The sequence below is a fragment of the Anarhichas minor genome, unplaced genomic scaffold, assembly GCF_050575085.1.
Source record: "Anarhichas minor isolate MPS153535 unplaced genomic scaffold, ASM5057508v1 ptg000071l, whole genome shotgun sequence".
Lineage (NCBI taxonomy): Eukaryota > Metazoa > Chordata > Actinopteri > Perciformes > Anarhichadidae > Anarhichas > Anarhichas minor.
Window position 1 is genome coordinate 3,852,501 of NW_027466517.1, and position 21,745 is coordinate 3,874,245.

Genomic DNA, 21,745 nt, shown 5'->3' on the forward strand with positions numbered 1-21,745 from the left:
TATACCTGCATCTTGGTTTCCTCGTATTGTATTTTGTTTTTGTTGTATTTGTTTTTGTTGAATATGGACTCATGTGTCTGGAAATAAAGTTTAATTATACATATACAGTATAAAAGCCCATGCCATAGGTAACTACAGAAGGACAGGCATTCATCCCTTGCATATAGACAAAGTCACCAGCTGACTGACTGGTTTAAATGGATGCTCTAGAGCAGGGGTCTCAACCTCAAGGCCCGCGGGCCGAATCCGGCCTGCAACGTCATTTTATGTGGCCCGCGAATCCCCCAGCAAAAAAAAAAGAAAAAGTTTAAAAAAAAGAAATGTAAGTTAGACTTGATAATAAATATATCCACATAGTCGAAATTATGAGATAGAAAGTTGAAGTTATGATAGAAAGTCATAATTCTGAGATACTTAAACACAGTCATAGAAGCAGCTCTTTGGCTGGTTACTGTACACTTGAAATGGAAATTTGTGAGTACATTGAAGACTACTTTAAACGTGGCTTTAAAATACATGAAATACTTCACGTGGGATTGTGCAAACGCACCCTTGAAAGGATTTTAAGCTTTGAACAAAGTTATTGTAATAACTTGTGTTTGATATTTGTCTTTGCTATTTTCTTTAAAAGTTTTATCTTTGATAGAGTAATGTGGGTTTCTTAACCCTAAATTAAAAGGATTTAAGTTATAATAACAGAAATGTGCTTAAATATATTTTTACATTTATATAACTGCATTTACAATATGTTTACACTTGAATAAACAATAATCAAATGCAGAGTTATTTAACAATATGTTAGTGTCAGGATCCCTGTCTGACCCATTGTGTGTTAACCTCTGTTTCCCCCCCCAATCTCCTCTCCTCATGTGTCTGTCATTCCCCTGTTTGTTTTGTTATGCCATGTGCTTGGTGTTTTTTTCTGGGGGCTGCCTCCAGACACCTCCCATTGCCACAGCCCTGATTGATGCACAGTTGCGGACAATCTGGCTCGTTACCCGGCAGTATATCTACCCTGGTCTTGCAGGCCTGGGTCGTCAGTCCGTATTGTCTTCTGCCTCGGTAGCCTCCGCCGCCGGTCCATAAATTGAACCCCATTGTCTATTCCCGGACTAACCTCTCTCCTCTCTGCTACGGGTGTAGAGTACTGGTCGATCTGCGTACTCTCCGGTGTCGAGCCACGGGACATCACACTGTCGATCTGCCTGCCCTCTGGTGTCGGACCACGGGCTCCACACCTTCCTGACCTCTTACTCTGGCTAAATAAAATCTGTTATACCGGATTCTGTCTCCTGTGGTCTTGCTATTGGGTCCTACCCGTGAACTCCCGTGACAGTTAGGAGTAGTTACATTTACAACCGGCCCTTTGTGGGCAACCATAATGCTGATGTGGCCCGGGGTGAAAATGAGTTTGAGACCCCTGGTGTAATATTAAATGATAATTAGGTTGCTAAAACGAAACTGGACTGTAAAAAAGTAAAGAAAGCAATGTGGGTGAAAATGAAAAGAGGAAAAGGAGAGTGCGTTCTTTGAAGTTCACCAGAGCATTTTCAAGTTTTAGTTTGGGAGGACTCCTGTTTTTATTTTTCATCCAGGATGGGGGGGTTTTATTTTTCACTTTCTGATGTCATGGGCCTTGCTCTCGCAGCCACAGACAACACAGACCGGATTGCTGCCTTTCAGTCTGGGCTTACTCTAATACTGAGGTGGGATACAAGGGGCAAGGGCGAAGGTTTGCATAGGGACGGCAGGGACATATCCCTACCAATAGTTTGGGAGGACAGAATTGTTCCGACCAATATTTGAGCATACTAATTTGTATTATCTTTGGACTGAACAGACACACACACAGAAGGAGAAGCAGAATCACTTGTTGACCGGTGTGAACAGCATGGCCGTAGTTATGAGGTCATTATTTTCTAAAAAGCCCACAGTCTCTCTGCATCTGAATGATGGGAAACTGCTTGAAAGTGGCAGCTGTCTATAAGACAGAGGTGACAGGAGGAGTGTGTGTGGTGACCACAGGGTCTCAATTGTGCTCTGTGAGCAATTTTACACATTTAAATATATTTTAGTGCTGGGCAAGTTAACGCATTCATTAATTAACGTCGACAATTATTTTATGCAGATTTTTTTATTTATTATTAAGTGGATATTTTTAACACAAGAACCGGCAGCGAGCGGTGAACAGCTGTTTGTGTGGCGTCTCTTCCTGTTTCCTTCACTTATATTCCCCTGGGTCCTAAGTGCCTCCATGTACAGGTTCTTATCACCCTCTATGTACCAACGTATATTTATAACAAATACCACACATATTACGGTAATCAGCGTTGCATATGTGTCTGACCAAAATACCAAAAAAAGCAAATAAGAAATTATTCATTTAAATTATTTTTTTAGTTTTGAAAGTGTTTTTGTTTGGAATATGTATAATATGCATATCATTTAGTTATTGCTGCTGAGAAAAAAAAAAGAAGACATGACAGGTTTGCAGTTTTCAAGGTGTATATTTCAAATTGCATCTATTACACACATGAAGATAAAGTTGTGAACACCGGCTGAATATCTATTATCAGAATCATAACTGTATTTTAACTGCTACTGCTACCCTTAATCAGCGACTCCTGAGACATTCCAAGAAGAATTGGAGAAAGCTTGTCTTTACATTTTTTTTAAAACTCTGCCGTAAAGCCATCAGGCCCCGGAGTTTTGCCACTTTGCATAGTTGTAATTGCTGCTTGGAGGTTCAGATAATTTTCATCATAAATATGGTAAATGGTAAAAGTACTTTTACTTGAATAGCTAGTCTTCCGACTACCCAAAGCCAGCTCGCTAGCCGGCTAACTACTTACTTTAGAAGTAAATGAAGCCAGGTGACCAAAGCTAAATTATCAATTGTTAGGCTAAACATGTTGGTTTTAGAAATGCTACATATTAGATACCATTTACTTACATTTGGACACGTAAGTTGTGCCAACATTTGCTCTTTTCGATAAAGGGTCTGCCATGTTTTTTGTTTAGTTCAGATTTTTCTATATGCAGTTGAAAGACCAGAGGTCTGTACCACAGAGCAAGTTCAACATACCCTGGTTATCTTTTGGTTATCTGGTTTAACTAACCCTAACAATCGCTATCCCCCTAAGTGGGCCCACAAAGCTGGTTATCAACTTGGTGAATAAACCCAGGGTTTCTCAATCTGGTTATGAGCCTGCCCACATGAAGGGGCGGAGTTTGCAGCATCTGACCAATCACAAACATAGACAAGTATGCTGTCAGCAGAGCGGTGCATTTTACAAATTAAGATAAAACGTTAATATCAGACGAATACGTAGAAGTTAAACGTAATTCAGGCTGAAAGTAAAACAGTTTCAACTGAAAAATGCAGGAAGGACAGCTGGCAAGAAATCGACAACTGTGTGGGTGTGTAAATTAACAGATCTATAACATCACTGCTTGAACGTCTTTTCAACAGAAAAGTGCTGACTGTGAGAACACGAGTAGAGCTGACTATAATTACCTTTGTGTATTCCGTTAAGTTAATGTGTTGCTTGGATGTATTCTGATGGTATGTATGACAATATTTTAGCCCTATTCTTTCAGCTACAACCCTGATGGTGTAAAACTTGGGAGCAAATAAAAAGTTCATAAAAAAATAAGGTTTCCTTCCATAATTTATAATCACCCACAGCAAACATTAAAGTAACCTGAGCAAAGTAACGCTGCATCCAGTCTGTGACTGTAAGACACGACTCCAACACACAGTTCAACAAGATGACACACGTTATGAATATATGATAAGAGAATATATACGGGTTATTTTTTATTCATTGCTCCCAAGTCCGTTTCTCACCGCCCGGGTTACAGCAGAATAACGCAAAAATATTATCACACATGCCATAAGAATAGATCTGCAACATATTAATTTACCAGGATACACACATGTAATTATAGTCAGATGTATCGGACTCTAGATGAAGTGGTGATCTGTTAATTTTCGCATTCACGCAGTCAACGATTTGTTGCCAACTATTTTTTTTTGCATGTCTGTTTGAACTGTGTTGCTTTTAGTCTGGATTATGACTTTTACGTCTTCGTAATTGCTAACACATTACCTGCTCAGGAGCAGGTTAGATGTTCAGCATAAGTTACCATGGCAATCTATCCTGATAAGAAATATACCTCTGTCGTCGAACTGAAAACCCAAAGTTAACTCTGATGTTACCTCGCTAACCCCAAATCCTGCTTCATAGTACAGGCCCCTGGCAAGCTCTTGCAGGCAGAGTTTTGAATAAAGTTCAAGTCAAGTCTTAGTGACAACTGGAAAAAAAAAAAGTAGCTTTTATCTCAAGCACAATCCACATTAGTAGGCCACTTAAAAGCTGTAAAGTCATTTTGAGCCCAAAATTAAATAATTATAATAAACCCACACTCCTTTAAACTTTAACACTTTTTAATTAGGGCCAGAGCACCGACGTAGTAGAACCTTGACGTGTTTTGGCAGCCATTTTGTCTCATTCGGCATGAACAATAAAGTTGTTATAACTCCAAGGTACATTATTCAATCTGCAAAAAATAACATATGCATGATGCTACTTTAACCCTCCTGTTATGTTCGTTTCTTAGGTACAGCCATGATGTTCCCGGGTCAATGTGACCCAGTGCATGTTTAATAATCCAAAAGTTGTCAGAAACCAAAAAATCCTAATAAATATAGTTTGTACCTCATCACCAACACCATTACTAACAATTCAATCAGTATTTATTGGAATGGAGTTATTCACCCCTCCATAGATCATAGTTCAATTCGGATAACTCACTCGTTTTCATGAAAAATACATCTTCAAACTATTTTTTAGGTACATAAAATTAAACCTAGATATAAATTGCATTAGTCTACCATAACATGTATTTTTTTCTAATTGTTTTTTACATTTTGAAACTTTTTTTCATGGGGTGATGTAGATAAATAGAGATGAGACACCTCTGATGCTCACGGTCATATTGACCCGCTCACTCAAAATCAAGCCAAATGAGTCATAAGGATTTGTATTGAAAGTAAACTTTATTTGTTTATTTATAGTGTTAAGAAACAGACATTTACAAAAGTTAACAAGATATGAACACAATGAACAACGTGTGTGTGTTTGTATGCGTTTGTCTGTGTATCTGTGTCTACACAGCACACGAGTGACATGTCGTCACGGATGGTGTGCTTTGTGCAAATACATTTTGCACATGTGCTCGTCTTGATGTCATCAGATGGCTGGCAGACCTGGCACCTCTTCCTTTTTCCCCCAGCAGCAACCTAGAAATCTAAAGTTAATGATTACTTTAGTATGTCTTTCTCCTGATCCCCTGAAACGCACACATGTATGCACATGTAGCGAGGCCTTAAGGGGTGGGGGGAAATTGAAGGGGACCAACAACGCCACCTGGGGACTTACACCCCGGGAAATATAAACTTTAAACGACCCTAATATGTTACTTGAGAATTTATTAAGGGCACACAGATTCACTACCGGTATTTGGACAGAGACGCGGTTTGTAAAATAAACATTTGTTGTAGAATTCAATGTAAATCACTAAAACGACTAAAACAGGCAGAACAAAGGAAAAACAGCCAAAACATGCAAAGCAAAAGGAAAACAAGAAAAAGAGGCAAACCAATCAAACAAAATGGAGGCGGCAAAACAGCAGCAGGTGAACCTACAAATGATAAACAGAGATTAAAAGGGCACACCATGCTGCAAAATAATACAAATTAAGATGTGACTACTTACCACCTCAAACAAGGGGTAAGTAGTCAGAAGGCAACAAGAGGAGGAATATATGTGACACTCACCACCAGAACAGGGGCCAAGAAGGAGTGAGGCCAGGACCACAGGTGCCTTATAAATGCTGGCACTAATTGAGGGGAGGAGCCTAGCCTGAGGGCTGCGTTCACAACACTTCCTATTCTGAGGAGCGTTCCCCACTACACACACACACATTTACATACTTACACACACACAATTACTTACCTCAGACACTGGTGTACTGGGTGCACTTCTCTCCCGGATCTCCCTCACTGTGGCTGCAGCAACTGGGCTCCTCGGTATGTGCTCTCTCCGTTGTATGTGCGGCAACACGAGTCCCTTCCCAAGTTCCTCGAGAAAGATGTGCGTCTTGTACAGCTTCGACACGTTCCACTCAGGAAAAATCCAGATGACGAACGCATTGTAGGCTGATACATCAATTATATTATAAAAGATGACCAAAGGCCAGCGCGCAGTCATTCTCTTGGTGCTGTAGGACCCCGTTACTTTGTCCAAATTGTCCACCCCACCTTTGGTAGCATTGTAATCTAGAATCATGCTTGGTTTCTTGTCGTCTCTGGTGCTGATATCAGCATTTCTGTGGAGAGTGCTCATGAGCACAACATTCTTTCCCCTTTTGGGCCAGTAAGACACTAGGGCTGTAGTGTCTGTGAAGACAAACTTGGGACGACTGGGGAGCCCTGTTCTTCATCTCCAACAGTTCAGCAGGGAGCTCAGATCTGTTTTTTTCGGACATTCCCGAACATTGTGAGCTTTCTCTTTAGAAGTTCCCAGGTTTTAGGATGTGAAAAAATTGTCACACATAATGTTGTGCCCACTGAGACCCTCTGCCATGTTGAGCACAACCCTCATGCCCTGATTCTTCTCTGGGGCTCCTCCAATTGGCTTTCCAGTGTAACCCTGCATGTTCAATGCATAGCTGGAGTTTGCATCACATGCAGTGTTGCCAACTTGGCGACTTTCTCGCTAAATCTGGCGACTTTCCAAACCCTCATGGCGACTTTTTTGTCAAAAGCTACTAGCGACAAATCTAGCTACTTTTTCTGGTGTTGTTGGAGACTTTTCTGGTGTTTTGACTCTGACGTGAAAGCACGTACCGTTCGGCACGCGGGAGCTGCCGTGAGTCCCTCCGCCGCCCCAAAGCACTCAAAGGTGGTTAGTGTCACATTAGCCCCTCGCGCAGCAGTCCCAGCTGCAGAAAGAGGAGACCCACACTCTCCGTGTCCAGACTGCAAATGAATCGCGCTTGCGCAAAGCCGCCGCTGTTCCCGCCTCTTTCCTACAGCGCTCCTTACAATTATGCAAATTAGGCGATGACGTCATTTAGCGACTTCTAGCTACTTTTAGGACAGCCAATAGCTACTTTCCTTACTGAGGAGTTGGCAACACTGATCACATGCTGCCCAGATTCCTATGCCATATTTTGCCGGCTTGGAAGGCATGTATTGTCTAAATGGGCAGCGACCTGTGAATGCCACCAACCTTTCATCCACTGTGACATCAGGACCTGAGTTATAGAGTAGGGGAAGACCCTCTACCCACTTGTCCCACACTGTCCTAATAGCTGCCAGCTTGTCTCTCTCCCGTCTGCCAGCTCTTGTCTCCCGATTATCAAATCGGATTACTCTGGAGAAAATGTGAAGTCTCCAGAGACATGGTGGCTCGAAATATGGCCCTGCCTGTCTCTGCATCCCACAGGCTGGCTGCCGATTCATCCTTTGACTTATAGACCCGAGCAAGGATAAGGAGCCCCACATATGCATGTAAATGCGTTTCATCCAGCTCCTTCCACTTCTCCCCCAAAACACGTCTCCCTTCTAGATTAGTCATTTCTAGAATTACTTTCTGTATTGAGTTTGGAATGACCAGCTCAAACGCTGACTTGATGTCTGTGACACGAGTCACTGCCATCCTGGTGGGGCCTGGCACTGTCTTTATAATATTTTCGGCAGACAGTCTTGGCTGACGTCTGTTGGGTGAGGATGACGAGTGTATTTCACCCGCGGGAGTGTCAGTCGATCCCCGTCTCCTCCAGCCGTCCTTGAGCCACCGTTGAGGATCACGTCAGAGTCACCAATTTTGCCGCTCCGGACTTTTTCCCAAGAGAGAGAGCCCCCTCTGGCTCGAGGTCTGTCAACAAAATAAGGCCGAATAGCTGGTTCAAGTTAAAAATCAAAAGATATTTATTCTCTAACAAAAGCAAGTACAGTTACATATTGAATCCCACTATGAAATACAAAAAATATATTCCATGGAATAGAGGTCTAATGCGTTCCACCCGACAGACTGGCGTATTCCAGTTAGCTGCCCGACAGTCCGCGAAAGATCTGTCGATTTCCGGAAAGTCCTGGTTCTTATACTTTCAGAAAAGTCCAGCTATTTTCCATACATCGCCACAAGCTCAACCCAGGGATTGGTTGAGTTCTCGATCTGCACTTCCTTGTTGTTGTGATCTGCTGGACTTTGGTCAGCCACATCTTTCAGCAGCTGCACCCTTTGTCCTTGAGTTATGTGTTATCTTTTTCAGTAAACTGCTCCTTTGACCTTGAGTTAATCATTAATTTATTTGGTGGTGACGTAATACATTCAGTAATTTTCCATTTGGTCTAAGCCAGGGGTCACTAATAAGCGGACCGTTGTATCCGGACCCAGGACCTAAAACCGATTTTATTTTTGACGGAGCGCTTCTATTTTAACCGGCGCACCTTTTTCAGCCTTCTCGGCACTTGTTCAGCAGTGCAAGAAACACGCCGACCAATGCATTGTAAATCACATCACGTGATGCAGCTCAGCCAATCAAAAATGGGTATTCTGACATGTTTCCTGACTCGAGTGAGATGTTCACACATTGTAACACAGGGGGGAGAGACGAGGAAAGAGAATGAAGACTACGAAAATTTCGTTGGTCATAGAAGTTATTTCACATGACGTTCTCCAAAAAGAGAAAAGCGGTCACAGAGTCCAGAGTATTTAATCATTAATGAACAGGCTCTTATAGGTTAATTCTTCCCACGGGCAATTTTAAACCAGTGTGTCTCACATGGTCAGAGACCGTGACGATTATTCAAAGACAAAGCACAACTCTTTTGAGCAGACGTACCCACTCACATCTGAAATGAAGTCACAGAAAATAAACTTAAGAGCCCAATATGATCAGAATCCTAACACATGAATTCACTGACCAACAATGATGATGACAGAGAGAATAGAGCTGAAACAAGTGGTTTAATAACCACAGATAAAGTCAATGCTCCCTAATCTCTCTTGTTAGAAGATGAGAAAAATATAATATTGATTTTTGATTGACATCACTTCACACCTGAATGAACTAAATTTAAAGCTGCATAGCAATTCAGTGAAATTCATTTTTCTAAAATGAATTACTTTATTTTAAGATGCACATTTTTCAAAAGCTTTCTGTTATGTCAGTTATTCTTTAATCCAGCCCTTATTTTACTTGAAATGAGAAGAACATTTATTTATGTATTTCTATGTATTATTTATAATCCATCTAGTTAAATTTGAAAACACAATAATAATTGTTCAAATATAATTGATGTGCACTTTCTTTATTTGATTTGACAGTTGTTGACGACACAGAGACGTTGTTACTACTACTAGGCTTCTTGAATATATATATGGCACAAATAGCGCAAGTTAGATATTATTGTAATGATCCGGACCTTTGCTCGAGGAGATTTTCTCAATCTGGACCTTTTGGAATTTTAATTGAATACCCCTGGTCTAAGCCTTCAACAAGTGAACATATTGTAACACATAATAGCCATCACAAGGAGTGCTTTTAAACATAGTTTTCTCACATTAGGTCCACTCACTTGCACTTGTTCCCTTCCAGATTGTCTTGTGTGTTATTGCCAAGTTCTCCAGCATATCTTGATATTGTTCCTGATCTGCCTGTTCCGACCCTGTCTGACTGTTTTTGACCTTGGATCTTTGCCTGCCCCTTATTGGATTTGTTCGCCTGTTTGACTGACCTCCCTGTTTTGACCCTGCCTAGTAAAAAGAACTAGACTTGTATTTTGTCTCCGAGTTGTCCGAGTCCTTTTGGGTTCAAGTATCTGTAACCCTTACAGTTCATTTGTAATTCCCCAATGTGTAAAGACCTTTAGAGAAACGGAAAAATTGTCTTATTCTTTGGCGGTTATATTAACAAGCCGTGTCCAAAAAACTCTAATGTATCCAAAGAGCCTAGAGAGCTGAAGTCCTGATGCCATTACTGGGCTACCTGATGTTTCTCTAGCTTCTGTAACTAGGCTTGTGTAAATAAGTCATGTTCCAGGGGATAACTATCCATTTTCTAAGATAAATGAATATTACAACACTTAGATGAGCCGATTCCAGCTGACATTGGGCGAAGGCAGGGTTCCCCTGGACAGGTCTCAAGACTATCCCAGGACACATGGAGGCAGACAAAACCATTCATGCTCACATTCACACATACGGGCAGTTTAGAGTCATCAATAACTTCAGCTGCATGTCTTTGGACTGTGGGCGGAAGCCGGAGAACCCGGACAAAACCCACGCTGCCACGGGGAGAACATGCATGGGAAAACTCAAAATGTCATAATAACAAATAAATAAATTGAACGTAAAAGTATGTGTTTTTGAAGTAGAGATGTATGCACTAACAATAGTTATGCACTAATACAAATGCACTAACAATAGTTTGTGTATGTGTGTGGTCACTTTCAACCATTTGTCAGATGCCTGTATCTGATTTCAAACCATTCATCACTACAAGTAGTCTCAGAGAAACACAGCTAGACCACAGAGACCGACAGCTGCAGAAATCTCTTGGGTTTAAATTGAAGCCTTGGCTTGGTGAGAGAGCACCACAGATGTGACCATGTATTTGTCTCCTCTGAATGTAGATAGTGGAGCTTCTTTTGGAGGAATGCTGCACATATTCAGCTTGACACCCACAACAGGGGCATATTTTGAGGCAGATGTGCTCAATAATTCACATATTTATTCAGAGGCAGCACAGAAAGAGGCTTCATAATAACGTATTGCTTGTGCTTGCATGGAACATGTAAATATGTGAATTATTAAGTCAAAATTCTATTCCCCATATGTGCCCATACTGTGGCTGCCATGTTGCCTGGTTGAGATTGTTGGTGAGGTCATCGCACATTTTAGCTGCTTTTCCTGGCCAAGTTATTTCATTAAAATCAAAGTGTTTTTCCTCCAGCAACCTCATGATTCTTTTTCATACTGAATGACTTTTTTCAAAGAAACTTATGAGATCATCTCAGGTTTAAAGTGGTGCATTTGCATGATTCTTTTTTTTTTGTTATTGTGTACAGAAGTGAGTACAAAACAAGTGCAGACAAGTACATGAACACATAAACAACTCTTGAAATTATACAAAGTAAGACCGGAACAAAAAACAAACCAAAACCAGGAGAATAACATGAGCAATGAAAAACGGAGGTCAAACTAAATGTATATAGATGGATGTGTGTGTGCGCTTTTTTGTCCATCTTATGTGTGAACTGGTTAATGGGTGAGTGACTGGTGTCGAATGAGGCCAGGTAATAATATGGGACACTTTTAAATATACACATAAATAAACACATACTGTACATATACACAAATTATCCTATAAATATATATATACACATGTTAAAAAAAAATACATCTAGTAAGGGGGAGGAGTATGAGGGAAGAGAAGAAAAGAAGAGTATCGTTATAAAAGAATAGAAAAACAATTGAAATAGAACTAAAATAAGTCCAGCGGCCTTGCTCTCTCATGAGAAGATTCAGCCTTAACAAGACTGATTGGTGCATTTTGGAGGCTCAATCATGCTATTCATCTTCTCCTCAAAAAAAGAGGACTGAAGTGTTTCAGGGATCTTTATGACGATGACCACTTCCCTAGCTTCGACTCTCTTTGTAAGAGATATGGCCTGGACCATTCAAATTTCTTCAGATACTTTCAGGTCCGCCACTTTGTAGTGAACACTTCCCGTCATATCCTGACCTCCCATTCAAAACACTTTGGGAAAGCCTACTGGACACACATCCAACTCAGAAGGGACTGATCTCTAAAGTTTACAACTAGATCATAACTACAATAGATACCTTTTCTACAATCAAAACCAAATGGGAAAGTGAGTTGAATATGAACCTGACAGAGAATTGGTGGGTGCACTGAAAAAGGTGAGCACATCTACGTCTTGTGCCAGATTTGGTCTCATTCAGTTTAAAGTGGTCCATAGGATGCACTTTAGTAACAGCAGACCAGCTAAAATATTCCCAGGTCATGACCCAGTTTGTAACCTCAAGCAGATTTACTACACACGTTTTGGGCGTTTCCTAAACTTGAACATTTCTGGTGCTATGTTTTTGATATTTTAACTATAGTTTTAGGGATCAAGGTACAACCGTGCCCTCTTCTGGCAGTCTTTGGACTCCCAGCCAAAGCCATCCTATATGGTACCAAAGAGAAGGATATTATTGCCTTTACCACTCTTCTGGCGTGTCGTAGAATACTTCTTGCTTGGAAATCTCCAAATTCAACATCTCAGTCTGCCTGGCTTAAGGATGTGATGTTTTTCTTAAGTCTTGAAAAAAATAAATATGCACTTAGAGGCTGTAATGACCATTTCACTAAGAAATGGTCATTAACCTTTCATTTCATATTTTCATAATCTATCAGTGTTGCCCACTGAATGAGACACGTCTGGTAATTTGTACTGATTTATCTGGTCCTCTGTCCTTCCCTTATCTGTCTGATTAACTGTAACTTAACTTAACTACAGTCTTACAATACTGTACTACACAAACTTTATGTAAATGAATGTGAAGGTGGGTGGGTCTGTGGGTATGTGTTTTGATTTAATTTGTTTTTTTGGTTTGTTTGCTTTTACTCTCCTGTTCTTTTCTTCTTCACTACTGTAAGCTGAGTAACACATACACAAAAAATGAAAATACTTGCTCTTTGATTCTTGTGTGTCATATTGTGCATTACCATTAATAAAGTACATATATATATATATTAGTGCTGGGCAAGTTAACGCGTTAATTTCGCGTTAACGCATTCATTAATTAACGCCGACAATTATTTTATCGCGCGTTAACGCAATTTTTAAATTTATTATAATTATTTTTTTTTTTTATTATTATTTTTTAATTGAAAGACAAGAGACAATACATAACAACAAGAGAATGACAAGAACAGTGGGATAAAAGCCAGCAAACATCCTATAGTCAGTTGTGTATGTGTGTGTGTGTGTGTGTGTGTGTGTGTGTGAACGTGTGTGTGTATGTCCTTGAGCCTTTTGAGATGGGAAAAAAAATAAATAATAATAATTAAAAAACAACAACAAAAAAAAACAGGTAAGTATTTTTTATTTATTATTATTGTAACAGACTGTCTTATGTTTATCGTTTTGTATTGGAGATATGATGTCCCTTCAGGGTTGCCGTAGAGAAAAGGCGACTTCCGCTTCTGGTCGAGGGGGGGGCAGAAATAAAGAGAGAAGCTGCACCAGCTGTTGCTCTAATATTATCAACATAATATGAAGAGGTCTGTCCTGTCTTGTAGTACCACTTGTACCTTGAGAAGCATTAGTGAGTCACTGTATTGTCCAGTCAGTCCTCAGTCCAACATTAGAGGACAAAGAAGTAGAGCTGGCCTGAGGGCTTGTCATCACATTGAAAGTAGGTTTGATTATTGGATTAAATCCAAATAGGCAGAAAAGAGAAAACGTTTGTTTTCATGTCAATGTTTTCATGTTGTCCTTTGCCAGGAAGACAAGAGGGCGCGGCAGCTCGGGGAGATGGACCTTCATCGGATTCAGCCAGCGGTGCAGACCACAGAGACAGGGGCTTGATCCCAGGGCATTGCCCCGACTTCACGCAGGTTGGATCCTGGCGACGGGGTTTGTGCTGGCTGAATTCGGTCCATCTGCCGGAGCAGCCGCCCCCTCTGCTCCCAGCTGGGTGGTCTCCTTGCCATAGGGAGGATGTGACGGAGGTGCGTTGGATTTGATCCAATAAACAAACTATCAAAATGTAGATGGCTAACCTAAACTATAAGCCGGCGCCACACGTGAAGATCAATTTGGTTGATTTTTTTGTATTCTTGCCCTGCTGTTTGCTAGTAGTTTTTTGGACCCAGTAGTATAAGTGTAATTCTGAGCACTATTTATTTGAGCCTGTGTACAGATCTTAGACAGAGCTCCTTCAGAGGTTGTGTTGTACTGGACTACATTATGTTGAGAGATGTTTCTATTTTTTTGTCCTTCCCATGAGTGCGGCAGAATATTAGAACACTTTTGAATATAATGCAGTCCAGTACAACAACATCACTAACTATGACTTCAATGCTAAACATGTAAGTGTGGTACGAATAGACGACAGAAAAGACTAAAAACCAAAGACTGAAAAATCCCTAACTCCGATCTCAAACCCTAAACCCAGTGACTAACCCCTCGAGGGGCTTTCTATTTCTGAGAGGACATTAGGTAAAAGAGCATGCTCACGTGCACACATGTACTAAGCTGCATGCCAGTTCCTGATCCACTTCATCTCTGTTGCAGTTATTTGATTATACCCATGGGCACCATATGAGCACGAGACAATGTGTGCAAGCAAGGGAGAGAGGGAGGAGAAAATGGGACTAATTTGAATTTGACAGCGAGAGAGAGAAAGATGGAGAGACTGGGAGCGGGAGGTGGAAGGGCTGAGATAAAGAATAGTAGTGACAGTGTCTAGATCAATAGTTTGTGAGATATTCATTTGTACTCTGCTGGGGTTCCCAAAGTAAGCTCACACTCTGTTTTCTCTATCTTGCTCTCTTTATACCCACATCTTGTCCTCTCCCTCTCTCGTCTGTCCAGAGAGTTCACCACTGAGTGTCACTTTTTAATTAGGGCAATGTTGTAAATGGAGGCTGTACCATTAGCAAGCAATCGTCTGGTTCAATCTGCATTTGGAGTTGAGTGGGTGGGAAATAATGTGATCCCATCGATGGTAACAATGTACTTGTTGTCCAATCTCACTATTTAATACATTAATTGCACATCTGCAAATCCAGTCAGCATTGCTGCAGGATAGGAGCCCTCCCCATACTGCCATGACTTTACCTCACCATGGTACATTATCCAGTGACTCAGAGTCAGGAAAAAAGACATCAGCACTGTGGCATTAAACATTTTAAGAGGAAGATTCTTTGTGGATTTGGGAGTCAGTCATGTTTGTGTCTGCACCTTGCAAAGGTAGGTGTGTAACTGACGTCCACAAAAAGATATATTTCAACCTTCAACTTCTGTGTTGATTTTGTCAGCTATTTTTTCTTAGCTTGTGTTCAATTTCAATGTTAGTTTTTGTCATATTTAGTCAATGGTACAGCTAACAGCTCCATAGATGCTAAATCACAGCCTACTGAAGCTGTCCAAATTGCAGGAGGAAATGATCAAAACACACTGTAAAATTTGAACAACTCACCACAGTCACAGATATGAAGATAACCAAAGCATCAACAAAGGAGCTAACCAACAGACAAATGAACACGGCCTCTGCAGAGGGAGTGGGCTCTCCATCTGCAAAATAAGTCTCCACATAAACAGCTGCATGCAACAGCAACTCCACTTTCACACTTGCTTTGCATGTGAATGTTATTTATTACATTTTAATTTTTAATTTTTTAATTTTATTATACTATATTTATCCCGTTAAGGGGGAAATTTGTCTCTGCATTTGACCCATCCCTGTATATAGGGAGCAGTGGGCTGCCAATGACAGGTGCCCGGAGAGTGGTCCTTAAGCTTGAGCGAACAGACCTTGAAAAAAAGGCTTGATGGTGGGTGTGTGGAGTGTCTGTTTGAGCGTCATGATTGTATCGCGAAACAGACTCAAAGGTGTTCAATGAATGAACCCAAACCCAAGACAGCTCATCAAAACATTTGCTTTGTGGTCAGCGGCCAGAGGGAGATATATAATCAGGAAATCTTGGCCTACAAACCTTGTAACAAACTTTAATTCCAGGTTGATTGCAGAACATGTGAACTGCCAAAAGATGAACCGCAAATTAGATTGATGGGGTGGGCTTTAAAAGATTTTAATTTTGTTGAAGTTAAAAGAATAATTCTTACAATAATTTTTCATAGTCAGTGTACCACCTACAGTAGATGGAGGTCTGTACGCCCCCCCCGTTTGGAGAAACAGACAGGAGTTCAGGGAGCAAAGCGATGTACTGAGTTGGATGAGGCAGATATCAATGTCAGTTTAAGTGTATGCTTTATGAAAACTATTTGCATCGATGTACCTTACATGCAGACAACCTTTTCCAAAGGAGAACTAAATGTTGGGATTTGGTGGTCGGTAACCCCCATCAGAATGGATTTTGTTTTGAGAAGACAGATGTTAATTAGGAAAACTTCATTTTCGTCCTCCTGACAATATAATTAATGAACATGCAAACCCCACCCCCATATCAATTTGGATTTTTCCTGATAAGCGAGTTATTGTTAATGATGATATCAAAGTCACAGACTGAGGTCTCTAACCATGTCTCAGAAAAGCAAAACACCGCCCTGCAGCAGGCATCCACACTCGGACAGAGAAATAGATGGGAAAGTAACTCATGCAACCCCACTTAGAATCCTAAATATCACTTTAAGGAATTAGTTCAGTGTTAACCTTTAGAAAATATTTTTCAAAAGGGACATTGAGATAGGAAACATAACTGATTTCCATGCTTTTCAATGTGATCTACTCTTAGCTGGGAACAATAGTGTTCCATGCCCTTTGACTCTGTTATATACAATTTGAACAATCATACACATTAAAATGGTCCTTTCTGGGTGACATTAATCAAAGGTTTGCTGATATCCTGACAGTTAAATGGAGGAGAAATTGCAGCTGTCTTCCAAATTTGACAGCGTGGAATCTGTGAGTATTTTGTTTATTTACTCTTGATGTCAGCGGAGCGCATCAAAGAGCACTTTACGTTTTTTTCTGAAATGCTCTGCTGTTTTCTTTTCAACACCTTTGTTTATGTGATTTGTGTTCATTCAGTGCACCTTTTTGCCTATGCTCTGCAACCACATGGTTTGATACAGGTTCACCCAGAGAGAGTCAGATAGATAACAGTTACTGAGACAGCCGTTAGATAAAGTCATAGAAGCGGCTCATCAACGGGAAAAAAACCACAACACAAGAAAAAAACTAATGCTCTAGCATAAGTTCAGTCAGGAAGACAATAGCTTGCATGCTTAAGTCTGTAGTTTATTTCTCATACATTGCCATTCACCCCCTCATTATTTCATTGCTGTCATTGTTCGGGGCTGTCCAGTGTTTCCCCTACCATTATATTAGGGGGGCACCCTGATCTGATTGGGTTTTTGTGAGTGGTAGACCCCAAACGTAGGGAGATACCGGCACTCCTCATCTTCTCTCAGTGGCGGTGCTACCTCGGCATGTCAATTAGCAAAGATTATCTCCATGAATGCCACATACTGTTCCTGCATGTGAGGTTTCCTTTTCAAGGTTCGTTGTAGGGATGCGAACCGGTTTACTACCTGCGCCCTGTTGTTCGGTAGCAGCTGGCGTGGTTCTTTAAATGGCAGTGGGGCGACCCAACTGTTAGTGTTGTCCCTGTAGACATTTGTGTCCATTATCTTTAAGAAGATAAGGTCTTCTTCTATTGATGGAGCCAGTTTGTTGTCGTGCTCATTTAGATTAAACACTGTGCCACCCAGCATCCTCTTTGTTATCTTGTCAGGCCTGTTAACGTTCTGCTGTGTCTCCTTGACATGCATGAAGTTTGTGCAGGGTTGAAGAATTGAATGACGCCCATTGTCCAGCACATTGGTTTTGAACGTGTTGACTGTTGGCTTATGTGTATTACCCAGGCACACCTCTCCTATTACTACCCAACCCAGGTCCAGACGTTGAGCAAAGGGGGCGTTGTGTGGTCCGTTGACTTGTTGCCTGACCTTGTGTGCTCGAAGGACATCTCTTCCAAGTAGGAGGAGTATTTGTGCTTCTGGATCCAATTGTGGTATGTGCTTGGCAATGTGATGAAGGTGAGGCTGATGTAGGACGGCGTTTGGTGTTGGAATCTCGGACCGATTGTTCGGTATTTCATGGCACTCAATGAGTGGTGGGAGAGAGATGAGAACCTTTCCATCCAGCGACTCGATCTGGACTCCTTCTGCCTTCTTGCCAGATATTTCTACAATGCCAGAGCAGGTTCTAAGGTAGTACGAGAATGGCTTGTTCTTCACACTCAAAAGTTCGAAAAACTGATCTAGCTAGTGAGCGATTGCTCTGGTCGCCTAGAATTACATAGGCTTTCACAGCCATGTCCTTGGAACCCTTTGGATATATCTTTGCGAGGCAAGTCTTTGAACATGAGTGGCTCCACTGACCACAAACTTCTGTGAAGCTTGTTCTAATAACAGCCGTGTTAGAATGATCTTCTCCCTCCCCGCCATCCTCTTGTGATAGTGAAGGAGCCCTGATGTTTTGAGGTGATGGATGCATGGCTGCATCATGATAGGGGCTGACACATTCAGAGCACTTTACAGAGAACTTGCAGTCTTTTGCAAGGTGTGAGACCGAAGAACAGCATTTGAAACATATTCCCTTCTCCTTAAGGAAAGTCTTCCTGTCGTAGAAGAGTTTGTTTCTGAATGTTATGCATTTTTTGAGCAGATAAGGCTTGTTGTGCAATGGAGAGCTCCTGTTAGGGTCATCATTGGTCGGAGAAACATCGGTTTTGTTCACTGAGATGGGTTTGTTGGCATTAAAATTTGTTACAATGAATTTATCTGGTTTTGTTGATGTTATGATGCTACTTTGATATATGAAGCTGGGGTCGTTGCGCTTCTTTGCCTCCTGGCACACACAATTGCAAAAATACTCAAAGGGAGGGAACTGCCCACGGTTCTCTTCTTTGTACCATGACCCAGTGGACATCCACTTCTCCTGAAGTCCAAATGGAAGTTTGTCCACGATTGGTCCAACTTCACGTGAAGTGTCCAGATATGACAGGCCTGTGAGGTAACCATCTTCTTTAGCGCCTTGGATTTCCATGAGCAAATCCCCAAATTCACGTCATTTGGAAGGATCCTTGGCTGAAATCCTAGGGACTGCGTCCAATCGCTGAAAAAGAGACCTCTCAATTATTTCGGGATCGGCATAGCACTCACGTAGTTTCTCCCATGCTTTGCGTAAAGCGAGATTGGGGTTGCTTACATGCACTGAGCATGTTGATGCACTTTCATCTGTTCACTCGATTCCCTCCCCAGCAGTGGCGGGCCGTGCATTTTATACCTGGACTGTCCTGCAGCTGAAACACAGCTACGGTTATTATGTGTTTCGTGTAAAAATGAAGCCAACACCTATAAATACACTAACTGCAGAGAATACGCCGAGAGTGTGTCTCCTCTCTGCTCTGACTGCAGCTGGGACTGCTGTGCGAGGCTACTGTGAGAGTTACCGCCTGTGAGTGTTTTGGGGCGGCAAAGGGGCTCACAGCAGCACCCGCTGCTCATTCACGACAGTGCAGAACGGTACGTGCTTTCACGTAAGAGAAAACACGTACAAAAAACAAGAAAAGTCTCCAACAACACCAGAACAAGTTGCTAGATTTGTCACTAGTAGCTTTTGACAAAAAAAGTCGCCAAGAGGGTTCGGAAAGTTGCCAGATTTAGCGAGAAAGTTAGCAACACTGGCACCGGCTAAATATGTCCCCAGAGCAACATTGGACGTAACAATAGTTCCTATCACATATAAAACCAAACAAAAATCCATCTTCATAAAAACAAGTTGTACAAATAATAATATATAAACAAGCATATTAAAGCTACTGCAGATGTAAAAACAAAAGCAGTTAACTTACCAAAGCTGCTGTTCACTATTGACTATTTAAATCCCAAATCAAAACCCACCTTTTCAAAACTGTGTTTTATGTTTTTAGTGTATCGCTTTTATATATGATGATTTTAATGTAAAGTGTCTTTGAGTACTCTGAAAAGCGTTTATATATATATATAGTCCAAATCAATGTAATTAACACAATGACAAGAACAAACTCACAAGAACCAGTCACATATATTTATATGACAACAAAGCAACAAATCAATCCAGCAACACTGCAGCGCTAGAGCACGAGCCATTCATATTATTCATAAAAACGACACGATAGACAAATGAACAGAGTAGAAACGCTACTGTAGATGTAAAAACGCAAAAGCAGTTGACTTACCACAGCTGCCTTCACTTAAAGTCAAAGTCCATCCTCCTGTCTTTGTTAACTTAACAAAGAGTTTAAAACCGCGGTTGTACAGAACATGGGTGCGGGTCAGTTTCAGCCAGAGTCCTCCTGCGAACATGTTCGTTGAGTTGTAAATCCACTCAGGTTGCACATTATATGGCTAAGAATGCGTTTCATTTGCAACTGAGCTCTTGGTGTTTGGAGCTGTTTGGAGCTACGCTATGCTAATAACCAAGGCAGCTACACGACAGGACACGCACAAGCTCCTCTGAGATCCCTCCTCGATCCTTGCTCCTCCGAGCTAAATAAGCACTTTGGGACGGCCGTCAATATTGCGGCGCAGAACAACTTCCGGTTCAAGCGAGGAAATGACAATTAAGAGACTTGGGATGTACCCATAGTGTGTGCTGCATCTATGTGTGTGTCCTTCACAATTGCTGACAGAGACCCCGACCCTCCTGATAGCGTGTGGTACTTTAAAACAGGACCCATGGCAAACATGAACTCAATAAATAGTTCCATAAAGCTGCATATAGGAGGAATTAGGTACTTTTGACTTCCAGGAGCCCCGATACATTGATATGTTTAAAAACTCTCATCAAACCAGAAACAAAAAAACAATAACATTTAGGAACAAAATGACCGCTATGATAGTTAGCCCACGGACTATAGCCACCTCGCCCAGACCAGGGAAACCGGGGCACCCTCCCGGAGCCAGACCCAGGAGGGGACCTCGTAGGCGAGCGTCTGGTGGCCGGGCCTTTGCCCATGGTGCCCGGTCGGGCTCAGCCCGAATAAACACCATGGAGCAGCCACCCTGTGGACCCACCACCCGCAGGGACAAGCATCGGGGTCGGGTGCTATGCAGACCGGGCGGTGGGACGGGCGGGAGGCCCGGGCATGCCAATCGCCGGCGGCATAGACTAGCTCTAGGGACGTGGAACGTCACCTCGCTAGCGGGGAAAGAGCCAGAGCTGGTGCAGGAGGTGGAGCTAGAAATAGTTGGACTCACCTCCACACACAGCGTTGGCTCTGGAACCAAGCTCCTGGAGAGGGGTTGGACTTTGTCCTTTTCCGGAGTTGCCCAGGGTGAGAGGCGCCGGGCGGGAGTGGGGATACTCACGAGCCCCCGGCTGAGCGCCGCTGTGTTGGAGTTCTCCCCGGAGAGCGAGAGGGTCGCCTCCATGCGCCTACGGGTTGCGGGGAGCAAGGCTCTGACTGTGGTTTGTGCTTATGCACCAAACAGCAGTTCAGAGTATCCGGCGTTCTTGGAGTCGGTGGGAGGGGTCCTGGAAAGGGCGCCGCCTACCGACTCCATAGTTCTCCTGGGGGACTTCAACGCTTACGTGGGCAATGACGGAGAAACCTGGCGGGGGGTGATTGGGAGGAACGGCTTGCCCGATCTGAACCCGAATGGTGTTTCGTTATTGGACTTCTGTGCTTGCCACGGTTTGGCCATAACGAACACTATGTTCGAACATAAGGTGGCTCATAAGTGTACCTGGTACCAGAACACCTTAGGCCGGAGATCAATGATCGACTTTGTAATCGTATCATTTCATTTGCGGCCGTATGTCTTGGACACTCGGGTGAAGAGAGGAGCAGAGCTGTCAACTGATCACCACCTGGTGGTGAGTTGGATCAGATGGCAGGGGAACCGGTTGGAAAGACCCGGCAA

General features: G+C 42.1%; 1 pseudogene; it reads right to left on the reverse strand.

Moving 5' to 3' along the window:
• Positions 1-5,667: 5,667 nt before the first annotated feature.
• Positions 5,668-18,884, reverse strand: LOC142935060 (uncharacterized; annotated as a pseudogene).
• Between the last annotated feature and the right edge of the window lie 2,861 nt (positions 18,885-21,745).